Source organism: Stenella coeruleoalba (genome assembly GCF_951394435.1).
Source record: "Stenella coeruleoalba genome assembly, chromosome: 13".
Classification (NCBI taxonomy): domain Eukaryota; kingdom Metazoa; phylum Chordata; class Mammalia; order Artiodactyla; family Delphinidae; genus Stenella; species Stenella coeruleoalba.
In genome coordinates this window covers 10,762,119-10,776,045 of record NC_137159.1, presented here as the reverse complement: position 1 = coordinate 10,776,045, position 13,927 = coordinate 10,762,119, and the positions used below count along the sequence as shown (strand labels likewise).

At 47.2% G+C, this 13,927-nt stretch overlaps 1 protein-coding gene across 1 annotated transcript in view; it reads right to left on the bottom strand.

Annotated features, from left to right (window-relative positions):
• ACOXL (acyl-CoA oxidase like) overlaps window positions 1-13,927 on the bottom strand; it is a 355,249-nt gene that overhangs the window by 245,546 nt on the left and 95,776 nt on the right.

Here is a 13,927-nt window from a genome sequence, read left to right as displayed (position 1 = left end):
TGAGCCTAACTGTTGATGTGTGCTTCTACAGTGTTGCACAGACAACCATAAAGGGATTCGAGGTCATCTACCATTTAGGATGAGGCTAACGTTCCCTCCCACCCATGAGTACGATTCATTGGAAAGCTGATTTGATTTCTACATGTAAACAAAAAAGCAAAGAGATAAAAGAGAGCAAAAAGACTTTCAGGGAATATTAGACAGTATTTTGTCAACACAAAAGCCAACACAGCATGTGAGCCTCTTAATAACAGATTTGATTCAGTCTCCACTACTAAGCACACGATGCCTGCCAGCCCTGAAGATGGAAAGAATAAATACTGCACCGACCTCGAGAAGCTCTCGGTCTAGGGCAGGATTTCTCCATCTTGGAACTATTCGTATTTGGGGCCGGACAGTTCTTTGTGGTGAGAGGCTGTCCCATGCATTGTGGGATGGTCAGCTGCATCCCTTGCCACAGAGGCCAGAAGTACCCCACTCCTTTATTGGGACAACCAAAAATATCACCATTTGTCCCTGGGAGGCAAAATCACCCCAGTTTAAAACCACTGGTCTTGGGGTGTAAATAAATAACCAAAAGATGTGCCTCAAAGCACGAGGCCAGCACCGATGGTAACCCAACTTGCTCACTGGAGCAGGGATGCTGCGGACATCGGGGGACAGCTACACATGTGGACACAAAGCTCCTTCTGTGCCTCTGAGCACCCGCTCTCCACCTCCACCCACCGTGGGCTCCAAGGAGATGGAGACTGTCCTGTGGAACAGACGAGCAGCTGTGAACAGCAGTCACGTCTACCTTATAAAAGACCGCAGAGGGTAGACTTACATATTCACTTCTCTGCATGGCAATTGACGCTCTACCAACCTAAGCAGGAAGTATAATCTAAGCGATAAGACACCTCAGGAAAACAAAAAAGAGCTGCCTCGGCACAATTCCTCTTGCAATGGGCCCGCAGAGGATGGCACGCGTGCTGCCCCCTTCAGGAGGAACTCCAGGTCCCCCACAGGCCCGTTCCTCTGTGTAATTCAGAGTCTGCAGGAGGTTCCTGATGTCTAGGCAGTTTGAGTCACAGAGGAAGCCAAAACGTCATTCATAAGCAGCAACTACCTATAAACAAGGCACCTTGCTGACTAAAAGGAGATAAACCTAGAACTTTCTGTGGCTAGCATAACTGTCTCAGGATTACCTCTTGCCATTACATTAAAACTGTACATTAAAACTTGAGAAACACCCTTCAGGACGAGGGCGCGTAGAACCTACAGCCCAGCTTGCAGGTCGAGTCACAGAGAAACCTTCAGTGGTCCAGGCCCCCCAATGCATCAGTCTGAACCCCTGGGTCCTCTCTCACTTAAGGGACACACTAGCAGGGCCTTGGCAAACTCTCCTCCCATAAAATGGGTGATGCATGCTCACTGTCACGTGATCTGCTGGACCAGGGTGATACGGCACCTGTCCAGGGAATACACCGAGGACCCTGCACTCCCCTCATCCAGCAGGACTGCCATAAGCTCTGGCCTGCACAGTGGCCCCGAGATGGCAGAAAGGCTGTTCGTCTAAGTACGCTGAGGATCCCGCCGACCCTCTGCGCAGGCTCGTTTCTCTGTGCAGAGGGCACCCCATTCACTGGGTGCCCAGTGCCCTGCCCCCTGCCCGGCGCAACCAACCGAGTGGGAGTTGGGGTGACACCTGCCACACTCGCCTGGGTGGCCAGGGCGGAACACAGAGCTGCTTTCTCACTACTTTCTCACTGGTGAGAGCTAGAAACAGCTGCACCCCCTTCCCCGGGTCTCCAGAGAGAGGCCAGCCAACCGATGAGTTTTCCAGATGGATGAGATGAGCACTGCCTCTAGGAACGTGACCTCGGGCACCTGCACCAGGGCCTCCGCTCTCCCCACGGAGGGGGGCCAGCCCAGCCCAGCCCGGCTTCCTACAGGCTCAGGGGACCCCAGACTGGAGAACAGGTGCTGGCAGCCCCTCCAGCACTCCCCGCCCTGGCAGCAGCCTTGTGGGTGAAGAATAAGGTCAAATCCAATTGCCTCCTGCTGAACCAATCCACTGAAAGGGCCTCACTCTACCCAGCACCTTTCGGTCCAAGAAGTCCACGGGTGACAACAGTCCTGACCACACCTGTGAACCGGCTTCAAGATATCAGCCAGTTAAACTGTGCGAGGTTACAGGTGTCAACTGTCTTTACTGAAGATGACTGAGTGAGCAAAACTAGGGAACTGGACACGCAAAACACAGCCTAATTCCGTATGCAGAAGCCCTGAGATCGTATCCCAAAGCACCTGGACACAGGACTGTCCACGTGGCCTCAGACTCGGTGGTCTCAGTGCAGAGGGGCCCGGGCTCTCCCCGACCTTAGCTCTCTTTACGTCATGTTTACTGAGGAATAACTCAATTACAGTGAAATGCACCCCTCCTAGGTGTTACAGTTCTACCAAAATTTAGAATAAGTCTACCATGCCCCCCCAAAATCCCTCATGCCGCTTTCTCAACCCACCCCCAACCCTGGCAACCACGGACCTGTTTTCTTCCCTATGGCTCTCCCTTTTCCAGGATGTCATACAAATGGAATCATACAGCATGTGCTTCTGAGGCTGGCTTCGTTCACTCAGCATGATGCCTTTTTACTGCTGAGTATATTTCATTGTGCAGATGTGCCAGTGAAATGTGGGATGTGGAAGTCTGTTTATCCAACTTCCCAGGTGCAGGACAGTAAAGATTATTTTCCTTTTGGGGCTACCGTGAATAGAGTTGCTGTGGACATTTGCATACAAGTCTTGGTGTGGGTGAATGTTTTCATTTCTCTTGGGTAAGTACAATCTGGGAGTCGAGTCACTGGGTGGGGTACAGTAAGGTAATGCTTAAAATTACAAGCAACGGACTTCCCTGGTGTCACAGTGGTTAAGAATCTGCCTGCCAGTGCAGGGGACATGTGTTCAAGCCCTGGTCCTGGAAGATCCCACATGCTGGGGAGTAACTAAGCCCGTGAGTCACAACTACTAAGCCTGCACTCTAGAGCCCGTGAGCCACAACTACTGAGCCCACGCACCACAACTACTGAAGCCTGCGCGCCTAGAGCCCATGCTCCGCAACAAGAGAAGCCACCGCAATGAGAAACCCGTGCACCACAATGAAGAGTAGCCCCCACTTGCCGCAACTAGAGAAAGCCCACGCACAGCAACTAAGACCCAACACAGCCATAAATCAATCAATCAATCAATCAATCAAAATAAAATTACAAGAAACTACTGAAGTTTTCCAAAGTGGCCGCACCATTTTGCCTTCCCACCAGCAAAAGGGGTGAGAGTTCCGGTTACTCCATGTCCTAGCACCTTCCTATCAACAGTGTTTGTGAGTTTTGTGTTTTATTGCTGTGTTTCATTGGGGTTTTTTTTAAGCCACTCTGACCTGTGTGTAATGGTATCTCATTGTGGTCTTAATTTGCATTTCCTTAATGACTAATGATGTTGCACATCTCTTCATGGGCTGATGGGCCATCTGTAGCTCTTCTTTGGTCACGTATCAGTTCAAGAATTTTTGCTCATTTATTCAATTGCTTTCCTGTCAAAGGGTTGTGAGAGTTCCACATGTATTCTGGATACAAGTCCTTTATCAGATAAGTGTTTTGAAATAATTTTCTTCTGGTTTGTTTTTTGTCTTTTAGTTTCTTAGCAGTGGTTTTTCAAAGAGCAGATGTTTTTAACTTTGATAAAATCCATTTTACCAACTTTTATAGTTTATGCTTTTTGTGTCTGAAGCAATCTTTGCCCTGGCCCAAGGTCACAAAGATTTTCTGCTATGTTTCATTCTATAAAGTTTTCGGGATTTTTTTGCTTTTACTTTAGGCCCATGACCCGTTTTTGTTCATTGTTACACATGTTGTAAGGGATGGGTTGAGGCTTTGGGGTTTGATTATCCTTTCTCTGATGGGTTTCCTTGGCACTTGTTGAAAATCAATTGATCATTTACGTGTGGGTCTACTCGTAGACGCTATTCTGTTCCACTGACCTGTATATCTGTCTTTCACCAATACCACGCTATCTTGATTACTGTTGTTTTAGAGTGTACGTTCTGAAGTCAGGAGGTGTAAGTCTTCCAACTCTGCTCCTTTTCAAAGCTGCTTTGGCTATTCTAGCTCTTTTGCCTTTATATATAAATTTTTGAATGATCTTGTCATTTTTTGAATTAGCTTATCATTATACAAAACATTTATGTTTCTACATTTTCATTTGATTTGTATTGAATCTCTAGATCAATTTGAGTTGGGTGCCTTATCTTTTTGAAAGTAAAAGAGTGGTTACCTTTCAGAGATATTATAGAAGGAAGACCAACCAGTTCCTCCCAGACCTACCCATGCAGAATGGCTTTGCCAAACGGCCTTGGCTCGAAGGGCTGAGCTGTGGAGTTCACATGTTCTTATGTGGAGGGGCACATGTTGGGGGGAATAAGAAGGCAGTCTGCCTCTCCAACCTGCTACCTGAGACAGAAAGGAAAAGACACAAAAAGGAAAAGACCTGGAAATTAGCCCTGAGACCTACAACAGAAAGGAATATGGTTCCTGGATAAATTGTTGAAAAGGAGGTGACATCTAAGGGGTCACTGGAGGGTGAGTAGGAGTACACTAATGCAGAAGAGAGGAGGAAAGTTAAGTCTTCAAAGGAAAGTGCCAGAGCAAGGGGTAAAGGAGGCAGGAATCTCAGGGCTGCAAAATGGGAGGAGACAGAGGTTGGGCATGAGGTCTGGAGGCCCATGCTAAGGGTCAGAACGCTGTTCTCTACATATGGAAGCCCACGGAAACTCCTGAGTGGAAGGGGCATGATCAGATCTGTGTTTGAGAAAGATCCCCTTGGTGGCAGGCAAAAGATTTCCCTAGAGGCCATCTTGTGGAGATGGCAACAGGTATGTGATGAGCAGGCTTGACTGGGGAAATGGCCAGGATCCTGGACGAGAAGGTCCCTAGAAAACAAAGCCACCAATTTGATACCAGACAAGAGATCAAAAGGGGATGAAGAAACAAAAAATGGGCAGAAGACCTAAATAGACATTTCTCCAAGAATACATACAGATGGCCAATAGGCACATGAAAAGATGCTCAGCATCGCTGATTAGTAGAGAAATGCACATCAAAACTACAATAAGGTATCATCACCTCACACCAGTCAGAATGGCCATCAATGAAAAGTCTACAAATAATAAATGCTGGAGAGGGTATGGAGAAAAGGGAACCCTCCTGCACTGTTGGTGGGAATGTAAATTGGTGCAGCCAATTTACTGGAAAACAGTATGGAGGTTCCTCAAAAAACTAAAACTTACCGTATGATCCAACAATCCCACTCCTGGGCATATACTCAGAAAAGACAAAATCTCTAATTTGAAAAGATACATGCACGCCAATGTTCATAGCAGCACTATTTACAATAGGCCAGACATGGAAGCAACCTATGTGTCCACTGACAGATGGATGGATAAAGAAGATGTGGTGTGTATACTCAATGGAATATTACTTAATCATAAAAAAGAATGGAATAATGCCATTTGCACCAACATGGATGGATCTAAACATTATCATACCAAATGAAGTAAATCAGACAGAGAAGGACAAATATCATATGATATCACTTATATGTGGAATCCAAAACACTGATACAAATGAACTTATTTACAAAACAGAACCAGACTCACAGACATACAAAACAAATTTATGGTTACCAAAGGGCAAAGGGGGTGGGGGAGGGCAAAGGGGGTAGGAGTTTGGGATTAGCAGATACAAAATACTATATATAAAATAGATAAACAACAAGGAGCTACTGTATACCACAGGGAACTATATTCAATGTCTCGGAATAACCTATAATGGAAAAGAACCTGAACAAGAATATACATATATTCTGGTGTACAGTCACTTTGCTGTACACAAGAAACTAACACAACATTGTAAATCAGCCATACTTCAATTTTGAAACGGGGGTGGCGGAGGGGATGGAGAGGCACATCCATGTACCCTTTAGTCCCCTGGACCCTGAAAAGCATCTACCACTCACCAGGCACATCCACAGCCCCATGCCGAGCTCTGCTGTACAACCTCGGCCCCCAAGGTCCTCACTAAGAGGATCCAACTCAGACACCCTGTGAACATTCATATTCTGCTCTCTGGAGGGCAAACTTCTGCATTAAGGTTATCTAAAAAACACAACCTTCCAAAAGATGGCTTTGCTTTTAAGATTATACCATTGGGGTTGAATAAATTTCTTGGCAACGCTGCGTATAAATCTGGTTGGAGCCTCATTGTGAAGTCTGAAAAACGGACAGATGGAACAGTCGGCCAGAGAGCCCCAGTGACAGAAACAACTACTCCCTGGAAGGGGAAAAAAGGCCAGAATGGCATCTTTGTTTATTTTTACAGACTTTGGAGAACAACAGTCTCCACCAGCTGTCTCCACAAGATCAAACCAGCTCCAAATGGGAGTCGCTAGGTGTTTGAAATCAACGTCCAATAGGCCTGATGGCCCTGTTTCTTGTCTTTTCCTCCCTTTGTATCTTAAGATGACAATTTCATTTGCTCATTGATGCAGCCTGTCCATTCAATAAATATTCTGCTTCATCTAGGAACTTCAAACTCTGCTTCTAATCTAAACCAGAAAACAAAAGTACACGACCCCTTCACTTCCTGCTGGGCCCTCTTGGGCTCGTTCAGAAACCAATACCTGAAGGCAGTCTCAGAATGACCTAAGATCAGGGGGTCTGCCTTTTCGGTGTAAGGCCACACCCACCTTAGTCCAGCTCAGGGCTGATCAAGCTGTCAACTCGCCCACTTCCCTGGACTAATCACATGCAAGCTCCCCCATTCTCCCTTCCCCTTGCCAACCCTCAGAGGACCTCAAAACCTTTCAGGGGATTGGTACCTGTAGCTCCAATATTAGGTTTAGAGCACAGGCCTGAATAGGGTACTGATTCTATCCAAGAAACTGACAGAAAGAAATCAGTTGTGAGAATGATTTACCTTTAGCCTTCATCTAAAAGTCAAAACTCTGCGGCTTTCCATTTAACTATAACAAGCCAAATGGAAACTTCCCTTCCTTCCTCATTTACTTTTTTAAACTGAAGTGTAGTTGATTTACAACGTCGTGTTAGTTTCTGGTGCACAGCAAAGTGATTCGTGTGTGTGTGTGTGTGCCTGTGTGTGTATATATATATTCGTCTTCATGTTCTTTTCCATTATGGTTTATCACAGGATATTGAATATAGCTCCCTGTGCTATATAGTAGGACCATGTGTTTATCTGTTTTATATATAGTAGTTTGTATATGCTAAGCCCAAACTCCTAATTTATTCCTCCCACACCCCCTTTTCCCTTTGGTAACCACAAGTCTGTTCTCTATGTCTGTGAGTCTATTTCTGCTTTGTAAATAAGTTCATCTGTGTCATATTTTAGATTCCACACACAAGTGAAATATCATATGGTATTTGCCTTTCTCTGTCTGACTGACTTCACTTAGTACAATCGTCTCTAGGTCCATCCGCCCTTCCTCATTTATTAGGAAAGGACAACCGACAAAAACAAAAAACAGAGCAAAGTAATTCTGTCGGGGGCCACTTTGCTGCTCTCACACCTTGCTTTCATGAGCCTTTCTTGAAATATGGTCATAAGTGCCACATGCAAAAATTCCCTGCTGTTGTTGCATGCGAGCTCTCCACCGTATCGGAGAATGAGCGCCAGAGCTGAGCCGATCCCTCCTGAGCCCGGTTCATCCTGGCCCAGGGGTTCCCACCAGGAGGGAGCAGGCTTCCTCGGGCTGCTGCCCTGTCACAGGCAGGAAGAACATCTAAACTCTCTTTCAATCTTGTAGAAAAAGAAAAAACAAAACACCCACACAGTGGGGAACAATTTCCCCGCTGGGCGGGTAGTGGGGCCTCTAGAGCTGTTACCTGCAAAGGGCACTTCTGGGGGTTACCCAGCCGTCACCACCGTGTGGATTCCACCCGAAAACCTCAAGCCAAACAGTGGGGAATGAACATCAAGAGACAATTTTCCACCCTGAAAAGTGACTTGACTTTACGAAAATAAATTAAAATGCCACGACAATAAATGAAACGCGTGCAGGACTTGCTGCCAAACACGTGGTCCGTCACGGGAGATGCTCTTCCTTGCTTGGTACATCTATACGTTGGGAATATGACTACGTCATTCTCCACTTCCTGGCCCCTCAGCCCCCTATCCGACACCACGTCACACACACACACACACACACACACACACACATGCACACACACACGCACACACACACACACACAGAGACATGCACGCACTCCTGTAACACATGCATAGGTCTGGAGTAACAGGTGTAGCAGGATTTAGAGGCTGAACCATCATGCCTGGGGCAGGAGTGGGGATGGCTGGGGTGTGCACGTGTTAGTGAGGAGATGGGCGGTAGCGGTCGGGGCGGGGACTGGTCCTAACTCTGAGCACTGTTCACTGTAGTTCATTGTAACAAGGGAAATTTGATAGCTGAGGCACCAACGCAGATGCACAAAAACAAAACCGGGCACCCTTCGAGCAGTAAACTCCTTTCTTGCCGCACAAGAGCTCTGCCCCACATGTCTGTAGCAGCCTGAGAGGTGCTGCCTGCTAGCAGCGTTATCAGATTTTATAGGCTCCTTCCCCTCCTCCCACACTTGTGTCCCTTAAGGCCACCGAATCTGTCCCTCTTCATAGGTGAGCCCATCCTCCCAATACTGGCCTCTTGGAACCACATTTGCCTCTTCGCTCCCCTTCATCTCACCCCCACCTACTGAAGGAGTCTGCTGGGGTTTCTCCACCACCTCGCTTGGCCCCAGCCCTGCTGTTATAATTCTGGAAACAGACCTGGTGATTAGAACCAAAAGTCCCGAACTGTGTTTCCAAAAACATCCCTATCCACACAAGAAAGACCCAGGAAAACCTCAATCCCGGCATCTGGGCTCTGGGCAAACGTGACAAGGGAATTGGAAACCATTTCTCAATAGCAACCATGAGCTTTTCTTCTTTTTTTTTTCTTTTTTTTTTTTGCGGTACGCGAGCCTCTCACTGTTGTGGCCTCTCCCGTCGCGCAGCGCAGGCTCAGCGGCCATGGCTCATGGGCCCAGCCACTCCGCGGCATGTGGGATCTTCCCGGACCGGGGCATGAACCCATGTCCCCTGCATCGGCAGGCGGACTCTCAACCAGTGCACCACCAAGGAAGCCCGGCCGTGAGCTTTTGAAGTGACCAAGAACTATATAGACACAGATACAACCCCATTTAAAAAGTAATCAACAGGAAAATAGTACAGCAGCTCCTCAAAAGTCTACAAATAAAATTATCACGTGATCCACCAATTCCACCCAAAAGAATTGAAGGCAAAGTTTCCAAGAGATATTTGTATGCCCGTGTTCACAGCAGCATTATTAACAATAACCAAAAGACAGAAACAACCCAAATGTCCATCGACAGGTGAATGGATAAAGAAAGAGTTATGTATGGAATGGAACAGTATACAGCCTCTAAAAAGGAAGGGAATCCTGTCACATGCTACATGAACGAACCCTGAGGACACTCTGCTAAGTGAAATAAGCCAGCCACAGAAGGACAAATACCATATGATTCCACATCTATAACGTTCCTCGAGTCGTCAAATTCAGAGACAGAAAGTAGAATGGTGGTTGCTGGGGGCTTGGGACGGTGGTGTCAGTGTTCAGCGGGTGCAGACTTTCAGTCTGGGAGGATGAAAAAGTTCTGGAGATGGATGGTGATGATGTCTGCACAACAATGTGAATGTGCTTAATGCCACAGAGCTGTACACTCTCTAATCCTTTTTTAAGGGTTAAAATGGTAAACTTTATTTTTTAGATCACTTTTAATCTAAAAAAAATGACACAAATGAACTCATTTACAAAACAGAAATAGACTCACAAACATAGAAAACAAACTTATGGTTACCAAAAGGAGGGAGGGGGGACATGAATTAGGAGTTTGGGATTAACATATACACACTACAATATATAAAACAGGAAAAGAAGGTCCTACTGGGTAGCACAGGGAAATATACTAAATATCTTGTAATAACCTATAACGGAAAAGAACCTGAAAATAAATATATATGTATATGCATCGATATAACTGAGTCAATTTGCCATACACTTGAAACTAACACAACATTGTAAATTAAGTATATGCCAACAAATAAATAAATAAATAAAATGGTAAATTTCTGTTAGGTATAATTTACCAAAAAAAAAGCAATCGACAAAAGGATGGAAGTTTCAATTAATCTAAATAAGCTAGTAGGATTTTTAAATAGGGGACACAACCAGAAACCCACCCCCTTCATCTTCCTCCTCCTATGTGAGGACAGAGGTGTATGACAGGGCCAGGCAGCAGGAGGGACAGAAGAGGCACCACCAGGCAACACGGTGACCTGCAGGTGTCTGAGAGGAAAGGCCGATTCCTCCTGTGCCCGCTGACCCTGGAGACAGGACAAAGGCCAAGGGGCAAGGGGCGGGTGGTGTGGCCCTGACCTGCAAGGGTCTCCTCAGTGACACCGTATCAAGTGTCACCCATTCCTGCAGACTGGAAGATTCCTCCTCACCACACTTGACGGCTGCTGTTGCGCTTCCTGGAATTTTTAACTCAGAATCCCCTGTTTCAGAAATAATTTTTGCAAAACACAACCTCTGGGGACTTCCCTGGCGGTCCAGTGGTTAAGACTTCATCTTCCAATGCAGGGGGTGCGGGTTCGATCCCTGGTCGGGGAGCTAAGGTCCCACATGCCTCGGGGCCAAAAAACCAAAAACATAAAACAGAAGCAATATTGCAACAAAGTCAATAAAGACTTTAACAAATGGTCCACATCAAAAAAAAAAAAAAAATCTTAAAAAAAAAAAAAAAGCAAAAAAAAACACAACCTCTGATAAGGCCTCTGTTATTTTAAGATGTTGGTACCTGGACAGGTCAAATGCTCCTCACAACCTCTCCCCACCTTGGCTTGCGTCCATCGGATGTGGAAATTGGACATTTACACTTTGTTCGAGGCCCAGCCGAGCCAAAAAAGAAAAACAAAGTCTCCGTGTGGATCCCTGAGTTACAGCAGTCACCTTCTAATCATTCTCTCTGCTCCTAAAGACTTCAGGCTCCTGGCAGGGGCACATGGACGCTGTGAGCAGCCTCTTGTGAATACGGGCTTCGCTGGGCCACCGCTCACTCCGAGGGCCCCAGCCCCTGAGGCATATGGTGAAGGCACTGGGCACTGGCAAAGGAAGCTCAGTAGATACCTTCGCTTTCCTCCTCCCCCACCTCACTACTTCCCTCTGTAACTTATTTAGATTTGTCTTCGCTTTTTGCTGCATTTATGCAAATATCCATGACTCCCTGCTCTGAACCTGACGGCCCAGAGCTAAGACAGGAGACAGGACAGCCTGGAGGCAAACTTCCCTGGAAACACAGCCCAGGGGCAGCTCCCTTTGCCAGGACGTCCCCCGTGAGAGCACAGCAGTGGCCTGGCCAGGAGGAGTGCGGGGTTAGGCTCCTTGGATGGAGCATGGACCCAGAAGGCAGATGCTCCCGTAGACAGACAACTGCTAGCCTTTCTGCTTGCCTGCCATCCAGCCTGGGCAGGGCCTTTGTTTTGAGGAGTGGGTTCTAAGTTTAGGGTTGCGACTGAACTCCTAGGGTTACAGAAGGAAGGCTGAGGCAGCCAGGATCCACCCCACCCCTCCACAGCCTCCCCATACGCTGCCTCTCCTCCAAATACATGTCAAATAGTCATTGAAAGGCTATGTGTTCTCAGGGACCTGTATTCTCAGCCTGCCCAGGCATCTCCCTGAGCCAACTGGACCTGCGTCCCACTCTCGCACTTCGGTGGAATGAGGATGGTTTAAGGGCCACTGCCTCTGAGAAGCCTCCTTTGATTGGTTGACCCCCTCCTATGAGAACTGCATCTGTCCTGTCTTCTTCAGACATACCCCTTGTGTACCCCCAACTAGTGAGTGCCTTGCAGCAAGGACAGTCTTAAATTTCTTTCCACGAGTGCTCTAGATAAATACTCCAACACTCAGCTGGGCTCCATGGCAGGGCGCATTTCCAAATATGGCCGAACAAAGCTCTGCCACCTCTCGTGTTCTTGTTACAACGTGACCGACACTCCCTCGGCCGAGGTGGGGCAGGTGTCTCTACTCCCTCCCTCTGAACACAAGTGGGGGCTTGCGACTGTGCCAACCAGTAGAACAAGGTGGAAGTGATGCTCTGTGAGGCTGGGCCACAGAACGGAGACAGCTTCCACGTGGTTCTCTCTTTCCAGGACACTCACTCAGAGAAAGCCAACCACCATGCTGTAAGGAAGCTCAAAACAGCCCACATGGAGAGGAACAGAGACTGCCCCCCAGCCACAAGCCAGCCTCACCCACCGGACACAAGAGCAAGTGAGCCTTCAGATGGCTCGCCCCCCAGCCCTTGAGTCCCCCAGCACAGGCTCCAGACCCTGTGAAGCAGAGACAAGCCATCTTCACTGCCCTTTCCAGACCCCTGACCCACACACTGCACGGGCATGATAAATGGTCGTCCAGTGACAGTAGGCAGATAGGAACTGGGGCAGAATCCATAAATGTGGCCACAGGATGAGCAGCTCCAAAGCTCTGTCCTCTCTAAAATCGACGTTCGTTTACCACCCGATCATCCTTCTTTCCCTTCATCACAAGAGAGCTCCTGTCCTTAGCTCCCGTAGGGTCATGGCTCAGGGTGGCTACCTTGCTACTCAGCCTCATAAACCTCTATCTACCAGCCACATTTCCTCAGTGAGGCGGGTGGTCTGGGGAAAGAGGAACAAAGGGGAATGTTGTTTACAATCCAAGCGAAGTGCTTTCTTCATGGTGTACCCACCACCTCCATGGGGATGTGATAGGGAAGAACAAATCTGACCCCATACTAAATCTGTTTGTTTTACTTTAACCTTTTTGTACTCTATTACTCTTGTTACAAGTTAATCACTAAAAGAATGTTGCCTATAGCCTGGAATATACAGGGTAGCCCATTCTCAAGGCTCTGACCTTTAAAGGTATAACACTTTCCCATTCATAGAGATAAAAAGTTGCAGAACAGAGAATAACATTTGTCTTGTTGGAGGTTTATAGGAACATTGTGCCCTGACCAACAGGACAGCTGCAAGAACAAAGGATTCCAGCATCAAGAAGGCTGCAACAACCAGCCACACCCCCTCCCCTTTTAGTATAAAAGAAGTCTGAATGGATCTTTGGGACACTAGTCCATCTTCACAGTCTGGTGGCTTTCTGGCCTCATTTCTCATGCATGACATCCCTGTTTCCACTTCTCACTCTTGGACAGAGTCCACTCCCAGAAATCACGTCGGGTCCCTGCCCTAGAGCATTACATTTTTGACTTTAAAAGAAATGGGCAGGGCTCCCCTGTTGGCGCAGTGGTTAAGAATCCACCTGCCAATGCAGGGGACATGGGTTCGAGCCCTGGTCTGGGAAGATCCCACATGCCGCAGGGCAACTAAGCCCATGCGCCACAACTACTGAGCCTGTGTGCCACAACTACTGAAGCCCACGCACCTAGAGCCCGTGCTCCACAACAAGAGAAGCCACCGCGATGAGGAGCCCATGCACCGCAATGAAGAGTAGCCCCCGCTTGCCGCAACTAGAGAAAGCCCACGCGCAGCAATGAAGACCCAATGCAACCAAAAATAAATAAATTAAATAGATAAATTTAAAAAAAAAAGAAATGGGCTATCTACCACAACTTTTACGTAAAAATCTTATTCCTCCAAAGAGTGATTAACTCTCACCAGTCAAGCAACTAGAACAATTGCTATCACACTGACATCACAGATAGAGCAGCCACCAAAATTAAGCTAAAAAACTTGTAGACTTGAGGAAACCAAAATCTATGAAT